General features: G+C 36.8%; 1 protein-coding gene across 3 annotated transcripts in view; it reads left to right on the top strand.

Annotated features, from left to right (window-relative positions):
- Positions 1 to 25,036, top strand: part of GNGT1 (G protein subunit gamma transducin 1) — a 369,003-nt gene that overhangs the window by 149,491 nt on the left and 194,476 nt on the right. For all 3 annotated transcript variants that reach the window (XM_069587421.1, XM_069587424.1, XM_069587422.1), the window contains exon 2: positions 19,070 to 19,198. The gene's annotated coding sequence lies outside the window, so the exon portion shown is untranslated. The remainder of the gene's footprint in view (positions 1 to 19,069; positions 19,199 to 25,036) is intronic.

Raw genomic sequence — 25,036 nt, forward strand, 5'->3', positions numbered from 1 at the left:
GAGATTGAAGTCCAGAGCAAAGACGTCTTAATAACCTAATCTAATGAAAGAAACTTCATCAGGCTGATTTAATGATGAGATACTGCTTTCAGTTATGTACTTAAACTATGTACTGAGAATACCCCACAATGTAGTAAAGTAGTTTAAATATGTGATTTTCTTCTGTTAAATAGACACTGAAGGGGAACTACCCAAGAAGAAGGAAAGTTTCATCAACAAGTTCTTGGAGATGGAAGTCTTTGCCCTTACTCCTTTGTCAAGCCCATCTCATACTCTATGTTCTTATTTAGACTTTGTCACCTATTTGGAATTCTGGCCTGCGTGTCTTACTGACTTTAATCTGTCTATCAAAATGGTGCCCAGAATAATCTTTAAAACTATAAATCTAATCATGCTACTCTCCCCTTCAGTGCTTTCAAGTTGTTCTTATGATGAAGTGTCAAATACTTAATGTACCCCCAAATGTCCTTAAATGATGTGGCCCCTGCCTGCCTGTCTAACCACATTTCTCTCTCCTGTCAGTCTAAGTCCCTACCACTGGTCTTAGGTCTTTAAGCATACTGAGCTCCTTCTGGCCCTAAGCTTTCACTCTTAATGGCCTTTCAGCCTAAACTATTTTCCCTCTCAGCAACTCCTACTTCTACTTAAGTCCTGTTTATCTTAATACCTCAGCACAACCATAACTACCTTAGGGATGCCTTTTTTGACTCACTAGATTTAAAAAAATTTTTTATTTGCTTTTATTTGTTATTTTTGGTTGCACTAGGTCTTCCTTGCTGCACGGACTTTCTCTAGTTGCAGCGAGTGAGGCCTGCTGTCTAGTTGCAGTGCACAGGCTTCTCATTGCAGTGGCTTCTCTTGTTGTGGAGCATGAACTCTAGGGTGCGTGGGCTTCAGCAGTGGTGACACACGAGCTCAGTTTCCCTGTAGCATGTGGGATCTTCCAGATCAGGGATCAACTCATGTCCCCTGCATTGGCAGGTGGATTTTTAACCACTGGACCACGGGGAAGTTCTGACTCACTAGATTCAGTCAGGAATTCTGTTATATACATTTTCTTCATACCATTTAATTCAACTGTAATTTAAGATTTTTAATGTGGCTATTTGTCAATATTCATATAATGTACTAGACTGTGAACTCCATCAGGGCAGGCATGAATTTCTAAGGCAGCTGCCTGCTTTATAGAAATTCAGTAAACAATACCTTAGTATCAATGTGAGCAGTAGATCTTAGATACGATGGCATGGGTGGCAGCCACTGTAGACCCAAGATTTAAGCAGGTAAAAAGGTAGGCATGAAATATAAGAACTAAATGGAATGGAAGTTATTAGGGGATAAAAAAATAAATGATGAAAATAGAACAGGCACCATCAGGGATGCCAGCCAGATTTCAGTTCATATATAATCCTTGATCTACTGCTCTTGCCTTTTAGGAGTGTTATATTGAGGAGTATTCTGAGCTTGCATTAGAACTCAGGTGGAAAAGAAATGTCATCAATTAATGGTATCTTTCTTAGCATGGGAGAGTTAAGTAGTCATGTGTGTGCTATAGATTTGCCATGTCTGTTTAAAGGTATTGCCAAGTAACTATTTTCCAAGACTCAATCTGCCAGTAATGCTTAGTAAACCTAGCCTACTTTAAGAATAGCCACTGAGGAAGTACATACTTACTAAAATTAAGAAAACAAATTCAGATATCAAACATGAAAACCAAAGCTCAATCAAGCAGGAGAAAGGTTATAGGTGTAACAACTGATTTCACCAAGGGGCTTTTACTTGTGGTGGAACACCATAGTTAGCTTCCCCAGTGCAAGAAGCATAATGATATTAACATTGTCGGGCTCCCCTGGTGACTCAGATGGTAAAGAATCTGCCTGCAATGCAAGAGACCTGGTTTTGATCTCTGGATTGGAAAGATCTCCTGAAGAAGGAAATGGCAACCCATTCCAGTATTCTGGCTTGGAGATTCCCAATGACAGAGAAGCCTAGTGGCCTACAATCCATGGGGTTGCAAAGAGTTGGACATGACTGAGCAAATTTTTTTTTTCCCCAACGTTTACCATGTTCCAGACAATATGAGATCGCTTTACATTTAACTCATTCAAATCCTCACAGTATCCTATGAGATAAATATCATTATTCCCATTTTATAGAGAGATTCAGAGAGATTAGGTAATTTATAAAACCTCTTAAAACACAATGCAAGAGCCAAGATTTTAATTGGGTTTTCATATATGTGTGTGTGTGTGTGTGTGTGTGTATTTGTGTGTGTGTATATATGCACACATATATTCTTGACACTTGTTACTAAAAGTTCTGTTTCTACACAGCTTTTTAGGAAGACATTAAGATATACAAAAGGTACATCTGTGAATGAAGTAAACTCTTCCTAATTAAGAACAAATGTACCAATACTTTTCTTGAAATAGTGAAAGATATAATTTTGCACCTCTAGAAGGACAGCTGAAAGGAATAGCTTGTTACAAAACTATGATAACTTTTATTCATGAAGTTATTTTTTATGTCACTGCCAAATGATTAATTGATGGTTTGTTTAATTACCCTTTGACGCATCCAAGTAAAACTAATCAGCATGATATTTCTAGAGTCATCATTTTCTAATTTTTAATAAATAGTACTGTGTGACTTTCCCAATCATAAAATAGTTTTAAACTTCCATAAGAATTCTTGAAAATGGTAACTTATAGCCATAATATATATATGTGTGTGTATATATGTGTGTGTACATATATATATGTGTGTGTACATATATATATATATATATAAATTTTTGAAGTGCTCTGTTATTTTGATTGAGTCAAGATCTCTTAAGGAACTATCTATATAATGAGGCCTATCTTGAGAAATGACTGTAGTTGATATAAATATGCCATAGCCACAAAAAGTAAAAATTCCTTAAATCTTTATAAGAGGAAGCACTTTGATAATAAGAACTCCATAGCCTCAGTCAAGATCAACTATTTTTCTGAAATAAAAATATAGCAGCCTTCAGGGCTACTTGTCTTATATTTTTCATTAGAAAAAGAAATATTCTAAAATGACAAGCAAATACCATAGGCTGGATATGATGACTATGTCTGGACAAATTATTTTATACAAGTGGAAAGAATTTCTTTTGCTGTATCAGGAAGATATTCTGCCAATAACTCTTATCAATTATTCTCTCTCTCCATCTTTCTCTGTCTCTGTGTCTTATTTTTAAAAATTTTGTAAATAATAACTTAGTACCCCAAGGGACCTTGTCATGTTACCTAAACCAATTCACTACACCCAGGACTGAACTTAGAAGAGAGTGGATGTTCTGTTGTGCTATACTGCCACCAGGAAGTACATAATTGATCAATTAATTATTCAGTTAATCTACTCCCAGTTGATCATGTGCGCTCTGGCTTTTTACACCAGGTATTGTCAATGTGTTTCTGTAAAAGGCCAAATAATAAATATTTTTGACAATTGGGTTATATAGTCTATAGCACAACTATTTAGCTGTGATGTTGTGGAATGAGAGTGGTCATAGACAATATGCAGATGAATTTTTAAAATGGGACTGTGTTTCAATATAACTTTATTTACAGAACAGAGATATATATGACCTCCAGGTTTGCCAACTTCTGCTTTGTACTGTCACTTCACTACTTCCTCCATCCAAGGTTAAGATTGTGCAGTAGAAATCCCATGAGCTACATTTTCTAGACAAGATTAAGGTTTTTAGTGGTGCTAAACAAATTATCACCAGTCTTCTATTTAGGATCTGAAAAAGACCTTTGCAATACCACACAATAGATGGAATTTCTTCTTGTCCCTCATTTGCCCTTTCCTCCTTCCTTCTTTCTCTTTCCTGTCTCCCCATCTCTTTTTCTCATACCAATAAATATTTTTTGAAGCCAAGATATATGTAAGGCTCTAGGGATAACTTGTTGAATAAGATCTAGGTTTCTGAGGGGAGGAAGTGAATAAAGAGACCATTTCCATAAAACAATCGAGATATTACAGTAGAAGTATGAAATTATATTTTATGAACAAACTGCCTCAGCTTTGGAGGAACAATGGCTAAGCTCAGAACTAAAAGACCAATCCAGGCCAATGTCAGAGAAAGGTGGTCTGGAAAGTGTCCCAGGAGACAAGGTTTCATATCACATCTGGAGGTATGAGAAACCACTTGGAGCTCGTTGGACTGCAAGAACACAGAGTATAAGATGGCCTTGGTGAAGGGTGAAGCTGAAGAGGCAGTCTAGGACTAGACCGTGAAGGACCTTCTGGGTACCCTAATTCAGGCCATCTCCTCTGTGCATGGAATTCTCCAGGCAAGAATATTGGAGGGGTTAGCCATTCCCTTCTCCAGGGGATCTTCCTGACCCAGGGATCAAACACTGGTCTCCTGCACTGAAGGCAGATTCTTTACCATCTGAAAGGTGGCAGATTCTTCACCAACACCAGGGAAGCCCTCAGTATTAATAGGATAGCTTAAAAAGTCTCTTATTTTCTTTCGTGATCCCAAATGTTGGGTTCTTGTGTGTGTGTGTGTGTGCATGCATGCTAGGTCACTAAGTGGTGTCTCACTTCGCGATCTCATGGACTGTTGCCCGCCAAGCTCCTCTGTTCATGGGATTTCCCAGGCAAGAATACTAGAGTGGGTTGCCATTTCCTTCTCCAGGGCATCTTCCTGATCCAGGGATCAAACCCAGTCTCCTGCATTGGCAGGCAGGTTCTTTACTGCTGAACCACCAGGGAAGCCCGATCCCAAATGTTACCCCTTCAGTCTGTTTACCACACTATTGCCAGAATGATTACAGTCTAGGTTGTTCATGTATATCCCACTTAAATTCCTTCAGGGGATACTCATTGCTCTCAGAATTATTTCCAACCTCTTAATAAGACCCCAAATCCCATCATGATGTGGCCCTGACTATGTCTCCATCCTCATCTTTTGTCAGCTTCATCTCTGTGCTCTGTTTATTCTTTTATTTAGACCCCTAATCGGAGAAGGCAATGGCACCCCACTCCAGGACTCTTGCCTGGAAAATCCCATGGACGGAGGAGCCTGGTGGGCTACAGTCTATGGGGTCGCTAAGAGTCAGACACAACTGAGCGACTTCACTTTCACTTTTCACTCTCATGCATTGGAGAAGGCAATGGCACCCCACTCCAGGACTCTTGCCTGGAAAGTCCCATGGATGGAGAAGCCTGGTAGACTGCCTTCTATGGGGTTGCACAGAGTTGGACACAACTGAAGCGACTTAGCAGCAGCAGCAGCAGCAGACCCCTAGTATCGTCTAAAAGTATTCTTATATTACCTTTTGTTAGGTTTATTCCTATATTTGCCATAAACACCCTATAGCCTTTGTTGCTATTGAAAACAGTGTCTGTTGTTTTAATTACATTTTCTAATACCTTGTTTATTGGTATAGAAATGCAACTGATTTTTGCATGTTGGTCTTCTGTCTAGTATTCCTGCTGAACTCTCCTATTAATTTGAATAGCCTTGCATTCTTTTGGGGGTTTTCTAAATAGGCAGTTCATATCAACTACAAGTTATTTAGCTTTTCTTCCATTTATTTCTTTTATGTGCTTGCATTCTCTTGTGCTTTTGAACTGCCTAGTACTTTCAATAGAGTATGGGATCGATGTGGTAGTAATGGACATTTTTGTCTTGCTCCTGATTTTTATTTATTTATTTATTAAAATTTTTATTTTTACTTTATTTTACTTTACAATACTGTATTGGTTTTGCCATACATTGACATGAATCCACCACGGGTGTACATGCGATCCCAAACATGAACCCCCCTCCCACCTCCCTCCCCACAACATCCCTCTGGGTCATCCCCGTGCACCAGCCACAAGCATGCTGTATCCTGCATTGGACATAGACTGGTGATTCGATTCTTAAAGGACTGATTTTACATTCATATTGAATATGCTGTTTGTTTTAGGGTTTTTTTTAATCAAATTAATTTTAACACAAACTAATGTTTCATTGTATTGATTTCCCACACGAGTCTATGGAGATGATCATGTAATGTAAAGTGAAGAGTAACATAAACAGATTTTCTAATGTTGATTCAATTGTGAATATCTGAAATACATACAGCTTTTTAAAAACACATTAATGGATTATATCTCTTAATATTTTATTTAGATTTCAGATTTATGTTCATAATTGAGATTAGTCTGTATTTTTTTATTCTCATAAGTTTCTTATCCACTTTTAAGGGTAAGTTAATGCTGACTTCATAAAATAATTTGTCTTATGGAGAATGCCTTCTTCGACAACTTCTAGAAGGCTTTGTGAAATAATGGACATAACTGCCTTTACATTTTGGCAGAGTTCACCTTAAAACCGTCTGAACCTGGCGTTTTATTTGTGGCTATATATTAACTTCTTGTTTAATTTTTAAAAACAGTTTAAGGACTCACCTTTTCTATGCTTTGCTTTAGTGAAGTTACTTTTTCCCTGGAATTTTTGACCTAAGTTTTCAAATATATTCTTATTGTCTTTTGTGCATCTTTGTTGTAACAGTTCATTCATTTTTAAGCATTTTTATTTGTGGGTTTTTTTTTTGTTGTTGTTGTTTTTCTTCATCAGTATTGTCTGAGATTTAGAACTTTTATTAGGTCTTTCCTTAGACCAAAATTCAGCTTTGTTGATGTTGACTGAAAGAAAAACAGTACCACCTAGATGTTCAAAATTATGTTTTATTCCACAGACTTACTGAGGACATAAACCTGGGAGACAGCCTCTCAGATAGCTCTGAGGGACTGTTCCCAAGAGGTAATGGAAGGGCCAGTATATGAGTTTTGCAAACAAAACAAAACAAAACAAAAAAATCCTAGGTAATCGGAGCATTAAGAGGTTACTATTTAAAGAAAAACCAGACATCTCTAGTTAATAAATTTAGCACTTTTCTATGTTTGGGAAGATACAGGAGTCGGCTCATTGAATCATTCCATTGATGTGCACCTTAACTATCTAAGGCTGGGCAACTAACACTTCACTTTTCATAAGAAAATGCCCTGTTGTGTTGAAACTTATTGAGACTTGATAAAATGGCCTAAAGTGTGGCCAGTTTTAGTAAATGTTCTAGGTTCAGTGAAAAATGTATAACTGTACATATGTATATATATATGTTTTATTAAAGTAGAGTTGATTTACAATGTGTTAATTCTTGCTGTACAGCAAAGTAACTCAGTGATACACACATATATATTCTTTTTCATAATGGTTTATTCCAGGAGATTGGATATGGTTCCCTGTTCCATAGAGTAGGACCTTGTTTGTCGATTCTAAATGTAATAGCTTGCATCTACCAAGCCCAAACTCCCAGTCTGTTCCTCCCATTTTCCCCCTAAAATGTATGTTTGTAAGGAATATGTACTAGCTTTGTATACCTGGCTTATAGTGTTTATAATTTTCATTACTTTGAACCTTATTAGTTCTGTTGTTCAGTTTTTGTGTTTACCGGGGATTGTTTTCTTGAGCTATAAATGACTAAGTGTTAAATGGTGGAATTACTTTTTTGCTGTTCTGTTTATTAATTTTTTTGCATGATATCTCTTTAAATATTGCTGTAAGAATCTGCCTACCAATGCAGGAGATGCAGGAGACACAGATTCAATTCCTGGGTGATCTCTGGGTCAGGAAGGTCCCCTGGAGGAGGAAGTGACAACCCATTCGAGTATTCTTGCCTGGGAAATTTCCATGACAGAGGAGCCTGGAGGGATAGTCCATGGAGTCTCAAAGAGTGGGACACAACTGAGTGACTGAGGCACACATGCATATTGATATATACAAATTTAGAAAAGTTATATGTTTCTGATTTAAATTTTTGATTTAAACTTTTCATCAATATGCAAATGTTTCTGTTGAAAGTAAGGTGTGGCCTTAGTCTAACTGCCTAACAAAAGAAAATTAAATTCCCTTAGAGGAAAAACTGCAGCAGACACTCTACAATGTTATATACAGTGTTCAGTATTAAAAATGTATGAGCCTAGCTAAGTGACAAAATGATTTAAAAAAAAGCAATGTATTTTTTTAATTTATTTTTTTTTAATTTTTATTTTTACTTTACAATACTGTATTGGTTTTGCCATACATTGACATGAATCCACCACGGGTGTACATGTGTTCCCAAACATGAGCCCCACTCCCACCTCCCTCCCCATAACATCTCTCTGGGTTATCCCCCTGCACCTACATATACACAATGAAGTATTACTCAGCCATTAAAAAGCAATGTATTTAATAGAAATAGACTCATAGGTGAACTAGATTTTGGAAGTATTTTATGTGACCTCTAAAATAATTATGATTAATATATTCAAGAAAATACATGTCAAAGTGGAGAATTTCACAAGAGAATTAGTTTATCAGCTTTTAGATTTCCCATCTTACAAAGTGTGGGATTAGGAAAATGTATCTGAGAAAAAGACATGCAGAATGTCAGGCTTAATCTCTGTAGTTTCTTAAACTTCGCGATTTTGGTCCCTCAAGTCCTCGCTGAGTTGGTAGCATTAAACTCCATTTGTCTTCCTAGCATTGTGAGAATGTTAAAGGGTTAGAATTGCTACTTTCTGAAAGATCTCTAGGTTGACAACAATTATGTGTGCGTGCTTAGTCACATACAACTCTTTGGTGACCCCATGGACTGCAGCCCACCAGGCTCCTCTGTCTGTGGATTTTTCCAGGCAAGAATACTAGAGTGGGTTACCATTTCCTCCTCCAAGGGATCTTCCCGACCAAGGAACTGAACTAGTGTCTCTGTCTCTTGCATCTCTTGTGTTGGCAGGTGGATTCTTTACCACTGTGCCACTTAAGAAGCCCCCTGATAGCAATTACATATTGGCGAATATTTCAAGGAGAGACAGAACAGAGAATGTCATGGCCTCATCAGAGTGTTTCTATCCTGTCTGTCATGTAGGCTGTTTCAAGTTCTGGATGTCAATGCAGCTCTCTAGCATGTTCAAACAGTTGGTTATCCATTTGCATTACAGTCAACAATTATTCCTGATGGAAGGTTAGTCTTTTACAAACTCCTTTACCATAGACAAAAGTGGGAATCGTCAGTATTTTCCTTTTAATGTGATAAGTTAATTGATTTTTATTAGTTTTAACTACAAATATATTGAGGTGCATTGTTATGACTTTTTCAGTCCTTTTTTTTCTCCCTTTAATATCTCTTTTCAGTTTCTCTACCTATTCAAAGTATAATGTAAGATATATACATTTCTAATAATTTAATGGTTCCCTTGAAAATTTTAACATTCATATTTGATTTAAATGTAGTCTAAAGTTATCTTGTCTGTCTTCTGAAACAAATCAAGAATTTCAAATATTAATATTTTATTTTCATATACCTTCCCTCCTGAGTTAAATACTTTAATTATTTGCTATTTTAGTTTCTCTTATTTATTTAATCCCTCAACATATACATTAGTATTATTTTATGCTTATTATTTCATATTTTCATTTAACATGCTTACCTTTTTTTTTAATCATTCTTGAACATCTCAAATTCTCCTCTGATATAATCTGATATTGGTATTTGTTTCTTGAGGCTTTATTGTCTGTAGACTTAAGTGAGAGTATATTGCTGGTAAAGTTTCTAGATTTCTGTTTGTCTAAAACAATGAATTTCAACGTATATACTGTAGAACTCTGGGGAACCCAAGATACTTTCAGAGGATTCATAAAACTCTTTTCATAAAAATACTAAGATCTTATTTGCATTTTCTACTTTATTGACATGTGCACAGGTGTTGAAAAGCAGTGGTGGTTAAAACTTCTGGCTCCTTAGGAATGGTTTGATGAAACAGTAAAAATTACTAATTTGATTACATTTTAACACTTGAAAACATGTTTTTTTATTTTTCAAGGAAGAGAAAATGTGCATAAAGCATTTTGCATACTAAAAAGTACATAGGTTGTCTGGGGCCGGCGGGGGGAAGCATTCATCCAGTAGTTTGAAAATGAGATGAATAAACTACTTTTCATGGAACACTTCTTTTTTTTTTAAAAGAACAACTGTCAGGCAACCTATCATTATTTAAATTTAGGGGACTTGGCAGAAAATTTATCTTCAACAAAGTGTAAACTTGCCACTTCAAAGAAAACAGCCAGTGATGCTCTGATAAATGTTTAACAACTAGCCCTCAGGGGACAAAGAAAGTTCCCAATTTGTAGATTAATAGCCAATTTTGGTGGTGTAAATACTCCCAGTGTGGTTGATTTTAAACTACTTGATGTCACTGACACACAACACAGTGTTAAGAATAGGTAATTGGGTCTCATAAACCATTGCAAACTAACTATTGCACACTACAGAAAACAGTGCCAGTGATACAATTAGAGATTCTAAGTGGAAATTGGGCTTCCCTGGTGGCTCAGATGGTAGAGAATCTGCCTGCAATGAAGGAGACCCAGGTTCAGTCCCTGGTTTGGAAAGATTCCCTGGAGAAGAATCCACTCCAGTATTCTTGCTTGGAGAATTCCATAGACAGAGGAACCTGGCAGGCTACAGTCCATGGGATTAGTATCCACCTACATGAGCCTAACAGCTTCCCAATATATAAAGACTTTTCTGGAAAGATTGTTAGAGATATTAACAAATATAATTTTTCTACTGTGTAATGAAATGTGTCAACATTTAGAAGGTCTAAATAACTCACTGATCCAATATTTTCCAAATGACCAATGTATGCTATTAGCACATCTTGCCTGGATAAAAGATTTATTCAAAATTCAAGAGAGACAAATCACTTTAATGTGGCAGAGTAAAGATTATTTTTTGATATGGTTTCAGATTCTATATTACAACTAACCTTTAAGAAACTACCACTTATCAAGCTTTGGCTTGGTATCAAATTACCTTAAAAAGACTATTAAAATACTTCTCTCTTTTCTAATTATATATTTAAATTTTCTTTGGGCTTTTCTGGTGGCTCAGACTATAAAGAATCTGCCTGCAATGTAGGAGACCTGGGTTCGATCCTTGGGTTGGGAAGATCCCCTGGAGGAGGGCATGGCAGCCATTCCAGTAATATTGCCTGTAGAATTCCATGGACAGAGGAGCCTAATGGGCTACAGTCCAGTCCTTCAACCAAATCAATGTGTCACAATAGAAGGAACTTTTGTTTTCAAAATGGAAGGAAAAGTTCCAAGTCCAGAGTGACTATTATTGTTATCATTCAGTTGCTCAGTTGTGTCCAACTCTTTGCGACCCCATGGACTGCAGGACGCCAGGCTTCCCTGTCCTTCACTGTCTCCTGCAGTTTGCTCAAACTCATGTCCTTTTGAGTCGGCAACACCATCCAACCTTCTCATCCTCTGTTGCCCCCTTCTGCTCATTCCCTCAATCTTTCCCACAATCAGGGTTTTTTGTTTTTTGTTTTTTTTCCCAATGAGTCAGCTCTTCACAGCAGGTGGCCAAAGTATTGGAATGATTATAGAGAATAACAAGAGGGTCACAGCTGAATTACTCTCCCTACAGGTGCAGTGTTGCTGCTAAGTCACTTCAGTCGTGTCTGACTCTGTGCGACCCCATAGACGGCAGCCCACCAGGCTCCCCTGTCCCTGGGATTCTCCAGGCAAGAACACTGGAGTGGGTTGCCATTTCCTTCTCCAATGCATGAAAGTGAAAAGTGAAAGTGAAGTTGCTCAGTAGGGTCTGACCCTTAGCGACCCCATGGACTGCAGCCCACCAGGCTCCACCATCCATGGGATTGTCCAGGCAAGAGTACTGGAGTGGGGTGCCATTGCCTTCTCCGGTGCAGTGTTAAGACAGAGCAAACCCTTGATGTTCCCAATGGTCTCGATGCAGGGGAAGGTCTTTAGTTTTGGAGGTGAGCAAAGCAAAGTGCCTTAAAGACAGCCAGTGCAGCCCTTCACTCTGTCTCAAATGGCTGCATTCAAACCTTTTAGGACACTTTGAGGATCATTCTTCTAAGAACAGCTCTCATTTAATTAAATTCATTTTTTAACTGATAAATACTTCTTATTTAATTTACATGTTTCCTGGACTTGTTTGGCTTTATTAGAATAGCCTATATTTGATTTTAAGTTCCCAGTAGGAAGAAACTAGATTTGTTTAGTTCCTTTTGAAATGGCCAAGCATAGACCACAGCCAAATTTTGTACATAATAAACAACTGATGGTTAATTAATTTTCTCTTCTCTAGAGCCTGGTTTATGGCACAAAGTAGATACTCTATCTTTCTTACTAATCTAATAAAAGTTTACCCTTGTCTGTAATACCCAGAAATTTATAGTAATGAAGAAAATAGTGCAGAAACAAATATAACTACCTGAAATTCCCACTAAGACAATGGGTAGAGTTGCAAAAGTTTGATTGTATGTCAGTTGTTCAGGAATTACAAGACATTTTTCTTTGGGAGAAAATATCCTACAGAATATTTATGTATCTTGGTGAGGTCAAGTCTAAATATATCTGAAATATATTATTATATAAATACAATAATAATGTAGTGTTTCTGAGGGAACCGTATATTCAAAGTTGTCTGTCAAACAAACAGCCCATGCCGGTAGACAAGCAGTTGATCTTTTCCATTAATATGCTGCCTTCTGGGTAGTAAAAACAGAGACTCTCTGAGATCTAAGCCATGGAAAATGTTCTGATATAGGAACTTGAGCTAGATAGGAAATTGGGACAAGATTACAGAGAAGAGATAGTGACTCTGATAAGGAGGAGATTGGGGCTTCCCAGGTGTCACTAGTGGTAAAAAAACAAAACAAAACAAAACAAAACAAACAAACAAAAAAAACTGCCTGCCAATGCAGGAGACTCAGAAGACACAGGTTCAATCCCTGGGTCAGGAAGATCCCCTGGAGGAGTACATGGCAACCCACTCCAGTATTCTGGCCTGGAGAATTCAACAGACAGAGGAGTCTGGTAGGTTGCAGTCCATGGGGTCTCAAAGAGTTGGATGCAACTAAGCATAGCACAGCAAGGAGGAGCCTGAGGAAAGAGGTGTGGACAGAAATTCTGGAAGTAGACAAATGAGCATGGATTTGAGTTTTCTACTAGGATAATGTTGAAGGGAACACTGAGTTCCAGGTTGGTCAGTCTCCGTGGTGACCACCTTTTATTTTCCTGCTATGTGGGCCCCACATTTTCTCTCCTTGATCTCTGGATCCTAAACACTAGCATTCATCATAGACATGTGCCTTAATATATTTGAGGTACTGCTCAGGGAATCAGGTCAAAGCAGAAAACGTCATGTTGTTCAATTTCTAATAGACCCTCATATTGACTCATCAGCACTAAATTTAGAGTTCAGCACTTAAGTATTTAGAAAATTATTCAAGGTAGAAAATTAACCATTATAATATTTTGTTTCTAGTTAACAAAGAGTGAGCCTGGCAGTCCATGGGATCACAAAGAGTCAGATATGAATGAGCAACTGAGCACACATATAGCCATATATAAGTCTGTGCTTTGAGCTTTGTTCTATCAGTTTCTCTTATCCTCAATATTTTCATGGCCACAACAATACAACCTGGGCATCAGGGGAAAAAAAAAGATTGAGAACACAAGATTAATTGTAGAGAAACAGTTGAATATGATTTTTGTATATCCACTTTGGTGATTTTCCTAAATAACAAGTTTTAGTGAATGCTTTCAAGAGACTAATACCCTGGAGTTGCCTGTTCTGCTAACACTAGTGGCTTTTGGTAGGAATTACCAAAATCCATGACATACTTAAAATGAAAGTTATTTTTTTCCTTCTACTGGACAAAAGAAATCAAAATAGATGGGGTAAAATAGATAATGATATAGGAAAATCCTGAGAAACTCAAAGGCTAACATTCATTACATCAAATGTTGTTTATAGGAGGGAATCAACTTGATCCCGCAATACAACAATCTCATTTCCCACTAAACAAACAACCAAAGAAAAACAAAAAGCCCACATATTGTTTGGTGGTGGTTTATTTGCTAAGTTGATCTGACTCTTGTGATTCAATGGCCTGTAGACTGCCAGGCTCCTCTGTCCGTGGGATTTCCCAGGTAAGTATACTGGCGTGGGTTGCCATTTTCTTCTCCAGGGGATCTTCTTGACCCAGGGATCAAATTCAGGTCTCCTGAATTGCAGGCAGATTCTTTACAGACTGAGCTATTGTTTACTAAAGTTTATTTTTCATCACCATGCAGATAGAAGTAGGTTCCTAACAGCAATGAGCTAGGAGTAGAGAAAATGAATCACACAATATATGTCTTTTGCTCTGTTTAGTCTTAAGGCCTATACTTTTTCATTGTAAATAAAGATAGCAACATTCTGTGTTTTCATGCTCATTCATCAGCCAGTAATTTCATTGATTCTTCCTGTTAAACAACTCTATTCGGAAAAGTACCAAGATAGCAGATTCCCTACTTACAGAACAACCACACATGTAGCAATGAAGATTTATCAAAAAGCACACAATCTGTTCTTTTCTGCCTCCATCCTTTTGACAGAGTATTTTAGCAACACTGCTGAGTACATTGGTGCTTTATAATAGGAAGATAAGAATTGTATTATTTTTCTTTGGTAAGAGGAAATATTATAATAATAAAGAGTTAAATTAATGAAAATTTATTTTTCTTTTAAGAGCAAGCACTATGTATTAATCTGTGCTCAGTTTGTTGGCTTAAATGGAAATTGGGGGGGGATTTTAATCTTTTCAAATTCATTTTAAATTTATAAACAGTAAACTTCAGTTTTTATGTTGCATGGTTCTATGAGATTTAACAAATGCACAGAGTCCCATAACCATGACCATAATCAAGATTCAGAACAATTTAACACTCTCCCCCAAGATGTCCTCAGACTTACACTTTATAGTCAGAAATAATTGATGCTTTTGAACTGTGGTGCTGGAGAAGATTCTTGAAAGTCCCTTGGACTGCAAGGAGATCCGACCAGTCAATCCTAAAGGAAATCAGTCCTGAATATTCATTGGAAGGACTGATGCTGAAGCTCAAACTCCAATACGTTGGCCACCTGATGCGAAGAACCAACTCATTGGAAAAGACCTTGATCCTGGAAGAGATTGAAGGCGGGAGGAGAGGGAGACGGCAGAGGATGAGATGGTTGGATGGCATCACCGACGCGATGGACATGAATCTGAGTAGGCTTCGGGAGTTGGTGATGGACAGGGAAGCCTGGTGTGCTGTAGTCCATGGCGTCGCAAAGAGTCTGACACGACTGTGCAACTAAACTGAACTGAACTGAACTGAACCACTGATCTGTTCTCTACCCATAAAGTTTTATAATTCCCAGAATGTCAAATAAAACTATTCATATTCATATAGTATGTGAACTTTTTAGTCCAACTTGTTTCAACCAGTATATTTGAAATTTATATGTTGTTGTAGATACCATGCCCCCCCTTTTTTTTAATTCAGTAAGCCATTTTATTCTCAAGTAGTTTTCCTTTAAATAGAGTTAATACAGTTTGACTATTCATTCTCTAGATGAAGGACATGTGGGTTGCTTCTAGTTTTGGTGAATGAAACTGCTGTAAACATTTGTGAGCAGGTTTTCATGTGAGCATGTTTTTCTTTTACTTGTATAAATACCTATGAGTAGGATTTCTGGATAGAAAGTTACAGCATGTTTAACTTTATAAGAAACTGACAAGATATTTTTCTTAGTGGCTGTGCCATTTGCATTTCTACCAGTAATGCCTGAGATTCCTACTTGCTCTTTTGCATCTTTGCCAGAACTTAGTTTTGCAGATGTCTTTGTTGTTTGTTTGCTGTTTGGTCATTTTAATAGATGAGTTCTTTCCGCCTCGTGTATGCAGTCACGTCCAACTCTTTGGGACACTATAGACTGTAGCCCACCAGGTTCCTCTGTCCATGGGATTTTTCAGGCAAGAATACTGGAGTGGGTTTCCATGTCCTACTCCAGGGAATCTTTCTGACCCAGGGATCTAACCTGGGTCTCCTATGTCTCCTGCATTGCAGGTTGGTTCTTTACCCACTGAGCCATCTGGAAGACCCCAATAGATGGGTAGTGAAATCTTACTCTGTTTTAAATTTGTGTTTCCATAATGAATCTTGATGTTGATTGTTTTGGATGCCCTTATTTGCTGTCTGTATATTTTCTTTGGTGAACTATTTGTTTACATCTTTTCCTCATTGTTGTTGAGTTTTCTTATCATTGAGTTTTGTAAGTTCTTCAGGTATTCTCAGGAGAAGGAAATGGCAACCCACTCCAATGTTCCTGCCTGGAGAATCCCAAGGACGGGGGAGCCTGGTGAGCTGCCACCTATGGGGTCGCACAGAGGCGGATACGACTGAAGTGATGCAGCTTCAGTCGTATTGAGCATGAGCAGGTATTGAGCTCATGCATATGTATTGAGCATGTATTCTCAATACAAGTTCTTTGTTAGGAAATTTAAAATATTTTCTCTGAGCTTGTGGCTTGTTTTTATTCATTCCCTGTCTTTCAGAGACCAAATATTTTTAATTTCAATGACCTAATTAATCATATTTTTCTTTTATGGGCTGTGTATTTGATGTCATATCTATGTACTCAGTGCCTAACCTGAGATGTCGAAGATTTTCTCTTACAGTTTTATATTTTACATTTATGTCTATGATCCATTTTGAATCAATGTTTACATAAGATGTATAATATATATTAAGATTTAAAAAAATAATATGGATGACCTATTGTCCCAGCACCATTTGTGGAAGACTGTCATTTCCTTACCAAATTGGTTTTGCACTCTTTTTCAAAATTCAGTTGCACTTTGGTGTGTAAGCTGATATCTGGATTCTATTCTGATCCATTCATTTATATGCACATTCTCTTGCCAAAACCACACTCTTTGATTACTGTTGTGTCTACTGAATTTTAAATTAAGTACTATAAATCCTCCAATTTTATTTTATTTTGAAATTTTGACCATTGTCATTCCTTGATTTTCTATAACTATGAAATACCTCTTTCCATCCTTTTTTCTTTTACTCAATCTATATAATTGTATTTAAACTGTGATTTTACAGCCAGCTTACAGTTGAGTCTTTCTGAAAAATCCAGTCTGATAATTTTTAATAGTTGTATTTAAAGCAGTCACATTAATGCAATAATTTCTATGGTTCACCAAGTCAATCATTTTATTACTTTTCTATTTTTCTCCTCTGATATTTGTTCCTTTCAGATCTTCTTTTGGGTATTTGAATTTTTTAAAGCAATTAATATGTATTGATGTTTTGCTGCTACTGCTTTGTATTATTTTTTAATGGTTACTCTGGGATTACAATATACATAGCTAATTTTTATAGTCATCTTAGAGTTAATATTTTACCACTTAGCATAAAAAAATAGAAGCTTATGCAACCATTCAGGAGATCAACAAGGAAAGACAGGAAAAACACTATAGATCAATTGGACCTAACACATGTAAACAGAAACACTATCCAAAAAAACTAGAATACACATTCTTCTCAAATACATGTGGAACGTTCTCCAAGATAGACCACATGTTAGGCCATGAAACAAATCTTCTCCCCTATGTTGTATTTTCCAAGTATATTACATCTATGTACATTGAAACATTCTCCCCAGAAAATACTATATATTTTTATTACAACAATGAAATATATGTTAAAAACTTAAGGAAAAAAAAACATAACCTATTCTGTTTTCCAAAATGTTTACCGTTTCAGTCATTCCATTTCATTTCTGAAGTTCTAAGTTTCCTCTGGTGTCATTTTCTTTAGCCTAAAGAGATTTTCTTTATGGGAAGATCAATAGGGACAATTCTCTTCGTTTTCTTCATCTGAAGAAAGTTTTCTTCATCTTTTCATTTGCCTTCATTCTTGATGGAGTTTTTTTCTCTATATAAAATTCTGGGTTGACAGTTCTTTTTACTCAGCACTTTAAAAATGTTATTTGTTTTGTGTCTTTCATGGTTTCAAAAATTTGAAGTCATTCAAATCATTATTCTGCTATGTATAAAATGCAATATCTCCTCACTACCCTCACCACAACAGCTTTCAAGATTTTTCTTTCTCTTCAGTTTTCTGCAGTTTGATTACAGAATTTCTACATGTGGTTTTCTCTGAATGATCTAGCTTGGGGTTTGCCTAGTGTTTCAACTTGCAAGTTTATATCTTTCACCAAATTACTTCTATAGATAATTTTCTGGAAGCTTTACATGCATTCATTCCTAATATAAGATGGACTAATGGCTTATGGTTTGATATCTGGTCACTTCTGAACCACCACTAGCTGTCAGTAGTTGATCCCAGAACCTACTTTTTTAAGCCTCAGCAAAGCCTCAGAAGTGTTCTTACCATAGCCAGTAACCAGTCAGATATTGCTCACAAATCGAAACTCATTGCCTCCTCATAATCTAGGGATCCTAAAACTCCCCTCCTATTAAGGCAGTCCACTAGGAGCTATGGAGGTAGACCATGTCCTTTTGGTTCTTGGTGTTACTTTCAGTGAGGCGAATTTTGATGCTATGTGATAACCTACAATATGGAGTGTTTAATTTACAATGCTATAGTGTTTTTTGCTGGACTGAATGTATTTTAAAGGTGCTGTTTTTACAACTCATGGCCCACTTTCAGTCCAGCAGTCAGAGAAACTGATCTCTAGTTTCAAAACTTTTTTTCCCTAGAGAAGACCAGACCATCTTAGTGACCTTTTCTATCTGTCTTTGTTCCAAAACTAAAAAATTAAATCTTCCCTTCTCAGCAACAGGAATGAGAGAAAAAGAACAGAGTTCTAAAATTAAGGCTGAGAAATAACCCAGGTTTAGGAATGGAGGAGAAGTGGGCATTTTGGGGAAATGGAAGAAATTAAAATGAGTGAGGCACTTAGGATGGCTAGATCTGGGGAAAAAGAATAGTCTGGGGTTTGGGTGTATATCCTAGCAATCAAGGAACTACCACCTGGGTATATAAAGCAACTGAGACCCTGGTGTTTCCTGCTAGAGGATGATGAGCCTGATTGGGTTCTTCTGTAGAGGTACCACCATTAACCGTATCTGTCTTTCCCTTTTCCTTTCTGTTTGTTTGGATCTCTTATAGTGTTCATATGTTGGAGAGACTTCTCTTGGTACCCAGTGCTGACCCATCTCTGTGTGCCGAGTGGTTCCTGGGACCTCTTCAGCTGAAAGTGGTGAGAAGACCAGAAAGCTGTGTCTGCATTACTATCCAGTAAGTCTGACTACTCCTAAGCAAGAATGTGGGTATATTTTCATCCCTTGGGTTCTTTGAGGTTAGCACATAGATTTGGGAAATTGTCCTCTCTTTGGTTTTATGAAACTGTTAAGTAGATCAACATTTGGGCTCATTTACCCTTTTCTAAAATGAACAAGCTCGAAGTGCTGTACTGTTTAGTTGGAGAAATCAGAAGCTGTGACAGAGAGGCAAGGACTTCTAGTTATGTAGAGAACTCAGAGCTCAGCCACAGTATGTCTCTGAGCTTACATAATTTTAGCACTTAATTTTGATTGATTAAAATTTTTTGAAGCCATCATATGAAGTGTTGAAAGGTACCTTTCTTTGATAGGGTTTTGAGGTTTTGTTTGTGGAGTGTTTTTTTTTTCTGGAATTTGGGGGCAAATAGATTATCTTGGGGAAACAGATGACCATTTCTTTCCTTCAGTTTTATTACCCATTGTGTATGTATGTAGCTAATCCTCAGGTATTCTTATTTACATCTTGGGAATGAACGTCCACTCAGCAGCTGAAGATAATGTCATCTGCTGTAACAGCAGCTATTTCTTGCCAGGTGTGAGGCAGGGAGTTTAGATATTATTGCTCTTAATGCATAAATTAAAAACATTGTAAAATATTTTTGGCGAGAGATATAGAGTACAAATTAAGAAGCTTAGCAGCTGTTTGTAGACTGCAGATCTTGGTATCCATTCTGCTAAGTGGAGATTTGTTTCTTCTTCTGGATATTTTCTGAGAATACAATTTTATACTTTTGGCAAATGTCTTTTTCTTTTAATCAGGAGCGTATGTCCAACTCCTAGTTCATTCAAAAACACTAGGAATATGACTTAATAGCGTTTATCAAATTTAAACCAACAACCCAGTCTTTCTGTTTTTGACTAAAAACAATAATTTCAAGTGGAGTAAACTGACTTACCTCTCACCAAAATTAAACAGAAAAAAAAATTATGCTTGCTTTGATAGCAGACTGAGAACATATGTTGAATCAATGAAAATAAGTAAAATAACTAGGGTGACTCAAAGTTTGTCCACATCTGGGAACACATCATGTTTTGGCAGGAACATAGATGAGCAGCAATCTTAGGGTTCCATTGCAAATTATAATAATTTGCAATTATAATAATAACTTTCCATTGGAAATTATCTTTCCAGTCACTGATTCGGATACTATACAATGAACTGTATTATCCAAGGCTCTCCAGAGGAACAGAAACAATAGGATGTATATATCTCTATCTTTGGGGGCTTCCCAGGCAGCTCAGTGGGAAGAGGATCTGCCTGCCAGTGCAGGAGACACAGGAGACTTGGGTTCGATCCCTGGGTCAGGAAGATCCCTTGGAGGAGGGCATGGCCACTGACTCCAGTATTCTTGCCTGGAGAATCCCATGAACAGAGGAGCCTGGCGGGCTACAGTCCCTGGGGTCACAAGGAGACAGACACGACTGAAGCGACTGAGTGTGCACGCACGCATCTCTGCCTTCACGTTTGTCTGTCTGTCTCTCTATTAAGAGATTGATTTAAAGTAATTGACTTACATGCAGAAGTCAAAAGTCCTGAGGGAAAGCAGGTAGACTAGAGAACTGGGAAGTACTGGTGATCCTAAGCTGGAGGACAGTCTGGAGGTAGAATTTCTTCTCTTTCAGGTCTTCAGCTTGGTTCAGTTCAGCTCAGTCGCTCAGTCGTGTCTGACTCTTTGCGACCTCATGAATCGCAGCACGCCAGGCCTCCCTGTCCATCACCCTCTCCCGGAGTTCTCTCAAATTCACATCCATCAAGTCGGTGATGCCATCCAGCCATCTCATCCTCTGTCGTCCCCTTCTCCTGCCCCCAATCCCTCCCAGCATCAGAGTCTTTTCCAATGAGTCAACTCTTCACATGAGGTGGCCAAAGTCCTGGAGTTTCAGCTTTAGCATCATTCCTTCCAAAGAACACCCAGGGCTGATCTCCTTCAGAATGGACTGGTTGGATCTCCTTGCAGTCCAAGGGACTCTCAAGAGTCTTCTCCAACACCACAGTTCAAAAGCATCAATTCTTCAGCACTCAGCTTGGTTAGATGAGGATAATCTGCTTTGCTCAGAGCTGACTGATTTAAATGTTAATCATATCTAAAAATTACCTTCACAGTAACGTATAGATTGCCATTTGACCAAACAACTGCCATTCAAAGCCTAGCCAAGTGCATTTGCTCTTCTAACTCTTTTAATACCATTTGTTAAAAAACTACCCTTTCTTCATTGAATTGCCAAGGTACCTTTGTCAAAAATCAGTTTGCTGTATTTTGGGGGCCTATTTATATTGTTGATCTGTTTTGTTGATCTTTTAATAAATATTTATACTTATAGTAATACCACACTATATTACTGTTGCTTTACAGAAATCTTAGACTTGGGTAAATTGAGTCTTTTAATTATTTTCTTTTCAGAAATTTTTACACTACTCTAGTATCTTTGCTTTCCAGATAAGTTTTTAAAATGGTTGATGTCAACAGAAAAGCTTTCAAGGGTTTTATTGGGATTGTGTTAAATATCAGATCAAATAGGGAAGAACTGACATCTTAACCATATTGACTTTTCTACTCTATGAGCATTCATTCTGCGTGTATTTTGATATTCTTGATTTCTTTCATCAGTGTTTTATGGCTTTCCTGCATATACATCCTATATATTCTTTTTTATATTTATATGTGATTCATTTTTGATAATATTATAAATACTTTTTATTTAAAATTCCAGCTACTAATATTAGTACATAGGAAATCAACTGACTTTTGTATACTGGCCTTGTTTCCTGACTTCTTGCTTTAACTCACTTACTAGTTCCAGGAAATTTTTATAGACTTTGGGGTTTTCCACTTAGACAATCATGTCATCAGCCAACAAAGGGAGTTTTATGTCTTCATTCACAATATGTACTTACCTTACTGAACTTGATAGGTCGTCTAATACATTGTTGAATATGAGTGGTGAGAAGAATAATCCATGACTGGTCTGATACTGAAGATAAAGCATTAAGTCTCGGCATTAAGTGTGGTGTTAGCTGTAGGTTTGCCTTATATATCCTTTGTAAGGTTAAAAAGAGTTTCAGTCTCTTCCAGGTTTGGGGGAGTTTTTATCATGAATGGACTTTGAAGTCTGTCAAGTAATTTTTTTGCACTTATTAATATGATTATATAGTGTTTATTTCTATTAACTGATTGTTAACATTTATGAATGTTAAACTAGCATTGCAGTCCTATGATGAACCCCATTTAGCCATAGTGTGTTATATATCACTGAGCTTTTTAAAATTTTAAATATTAGTTTTATTTTTTAGCTTCTGTGTTCATTTCTTATTTTTATATTTATTTATTTTTAATTAGAGGAAAATTGCTTTACTATGGTGTATTGCTTCCTGCCATACAGCAATGCAAATCAGTCACAATTGTACATATATCCCCCCCACTTGAGTCTCCCATCCTCCCCATATACCATCCCTCTAGGTCATCACAGAGTGCCAGGCTGAGCTTCCTGTATCACTGAGTTTTGTTTCACGTTTTGTTAGAGATCTTTGCTTCTGTGTTCATGAGTGACGTTGGTCTTCAGTTTTCTTTTTTTTTATAATGTTTTTTACTCTGGTTTTGATATTAGAGTAATTGTGACTTCATAGGACTTCCCTGGTGGCTCAAATAGTAAAGCATCTGCCTGCAGTGCAGGACACTCAGGTTCGATCCCTGGGTTGGGAAAATCCCCTGGAGAAGGAAATGGCAACCCACTCCAGTATTCTTGCCTGGAGAATCCCATGGACAGAGGAGCTGGGTAGGCTACACTCCATGGGGTGACAAAGAATCAGACATGGCTGAGTGACTAACGCTAACACTAATGACTTCATAGAGTGAATTGGAAAATATTCCCTTCTTTTCTATTTTTTGAAAGAGATTGTGTAGAATTGCTAATGTGTTTTCCTTAAATATTTGGACAAATTATGAGTGAAATCATCTGGGCTTGGTGTTTTTTTCTTTCTCAAATTAAAGACTTTCAAGTAATAATTTAATTTCTTTAATAGATATGTCTATTCAGATTATCTGTTTCTCCTTGAGTGAATTTTGTAGTTTGCAGCTTTTGAAGAATTGTTTCGTTTTATCCAAATTTTTGAACTTGTGGTTGCAGAATTGTCCTTCATATTCTTTTACCATTCAAATGTCCATTGGATAAGTAGTGATAGCCCCTCTTTCCTTTTTTATATTGGTAACTTTTTTCTTTCTTGTTTTTTCTTGCTTAGCCTAGGTAGAACTTTTTATTATTCTTTGCAGGTAACTAGATTCTGTTTTCATTGATTTCTCTCTATTGCCTTCCTGTTTTTAATTAATTGATTTCTACTCTCATATTTATTATTTCCACTCTTCTGCTGGTGCTAAGTTTAATGTACAATTCTTTCTCTGGTTTCTTAAGATGAAAACCTAAGACTGATTGATTGGTAGGTCTTTCTTTTTTAAAAAACATGTTCATTTTATGCTGTCGCTATTCCTTGAGGTCAATACTGCTTTAGCTGTATCCCACAATGTTTGATAAGTTGTATTTGCATTATAATTAAATTCAAAATATTTAAAATTTTCTTTGATTTTTTAACCCATGATTATTTAAAAATGTATATTTTCCAAGTTATTTGACCATTTTCTAGTGTTGTTAGTGATATTTAGTTCATTTCCATTATGGTGTCAGAACATACTTTGCATGATTTATATTCTTCTGTATTTGTTAAGGTTTATTTTATGAACCAGAATGTAGTCTGTCTTGATGACTGTTTAGTGCTCACTTGAGAAAAAATGTATGTTTAATGTTGGTGTTTAGAGGGTTCCATAAATGTGAATTATGCCAAGTTGATTAATAGTGCTTGCTGTTCAAGGTCCTTCCTGAATTTTTGCCTGCTTGTTTATGGTGGTGAAGTCTCCAGCTCTAGAAGTAGATTTATCTGTTTCCCTATTTAGTTTTATCAGTGTTTGTCTTATGCATTTTGATACGCTGTTAGGTGCACAGTTGCTTAGAGTTGTTATGTCTTCTTGGAGAATTGACCCCTCTGTTATTATATAATGTCCCTTTTTATTCCTAAACATTTTGCTTGTTCTGATGTTGGTCTGTCTAAAATTAATGAAGCTAATTCAGCTTTCTTTGATTTATGTTTGTATTGTGTAACATTTTGCATCCTTTTAAAGTGTTTTTACTGAGATAAATTTCACACAAAATTTATCACTTTGAAGCCTTCAGTAGAGTGGTTTTCAATATATTCACACTATTGTTTTACCATCAGTATTATCTGATTCCAGAATATTTCCATTATTCCAAAATGACATCTCAGTCTGTCAGCAATTAATCCCAGTTCTCCCCTCCCTTTATCTCCTGGCAAACACGAACCTACTTTAAGTCTATGATTTTGCCCATTGTAGAGATACCATATAGTATGTGGCATTTTTTTTTTTCTTGTTTCTTTCACTTATCCTAATGTTTGCAGGGTTTCCCACTTGTAGAATGCATCAGTACTTTGTTGCTTTTTATGGCTGACTAATATTCAGTATGACTATGTCCAATGTTGTTTATCCATTTATTAGCTGATGGGCGTTTGAATTGTTTCAACTTTTAGATTGTTTTTAATTCTTGTGTACAGATTTTTGGTGAACATGTTTTCAGTTGTCTTGGATCTATACCTAGGAGTGGAATTTCTGGGTCACATGGTAATTCTGTGTTTTAACTTTTTGAGGAACTGCCAAACTATTGTGTACAGTAGTTCCATCCCTTCATTTAATCTATATGACTCTTTGTATTTAAATTGGCTTTCTTATGG

This window comes from Ovis canadensis, chromosome 4 (genome assembly GCF_042477335.2).
Source record: "Ovis canadensis isolate MfBH-ARS-UI-01 breed Bighorn chromosome 4, ARS-UI_OviCan_v2, whole genome shotgun sequence".
Classification (NCBI taxonomy): domain Eukaryota; kingdom Metazoa; phylum Chordata; class Mammalia; order Artiodactyla; family Bovidae; genus Ovis; species Ovis canadensis.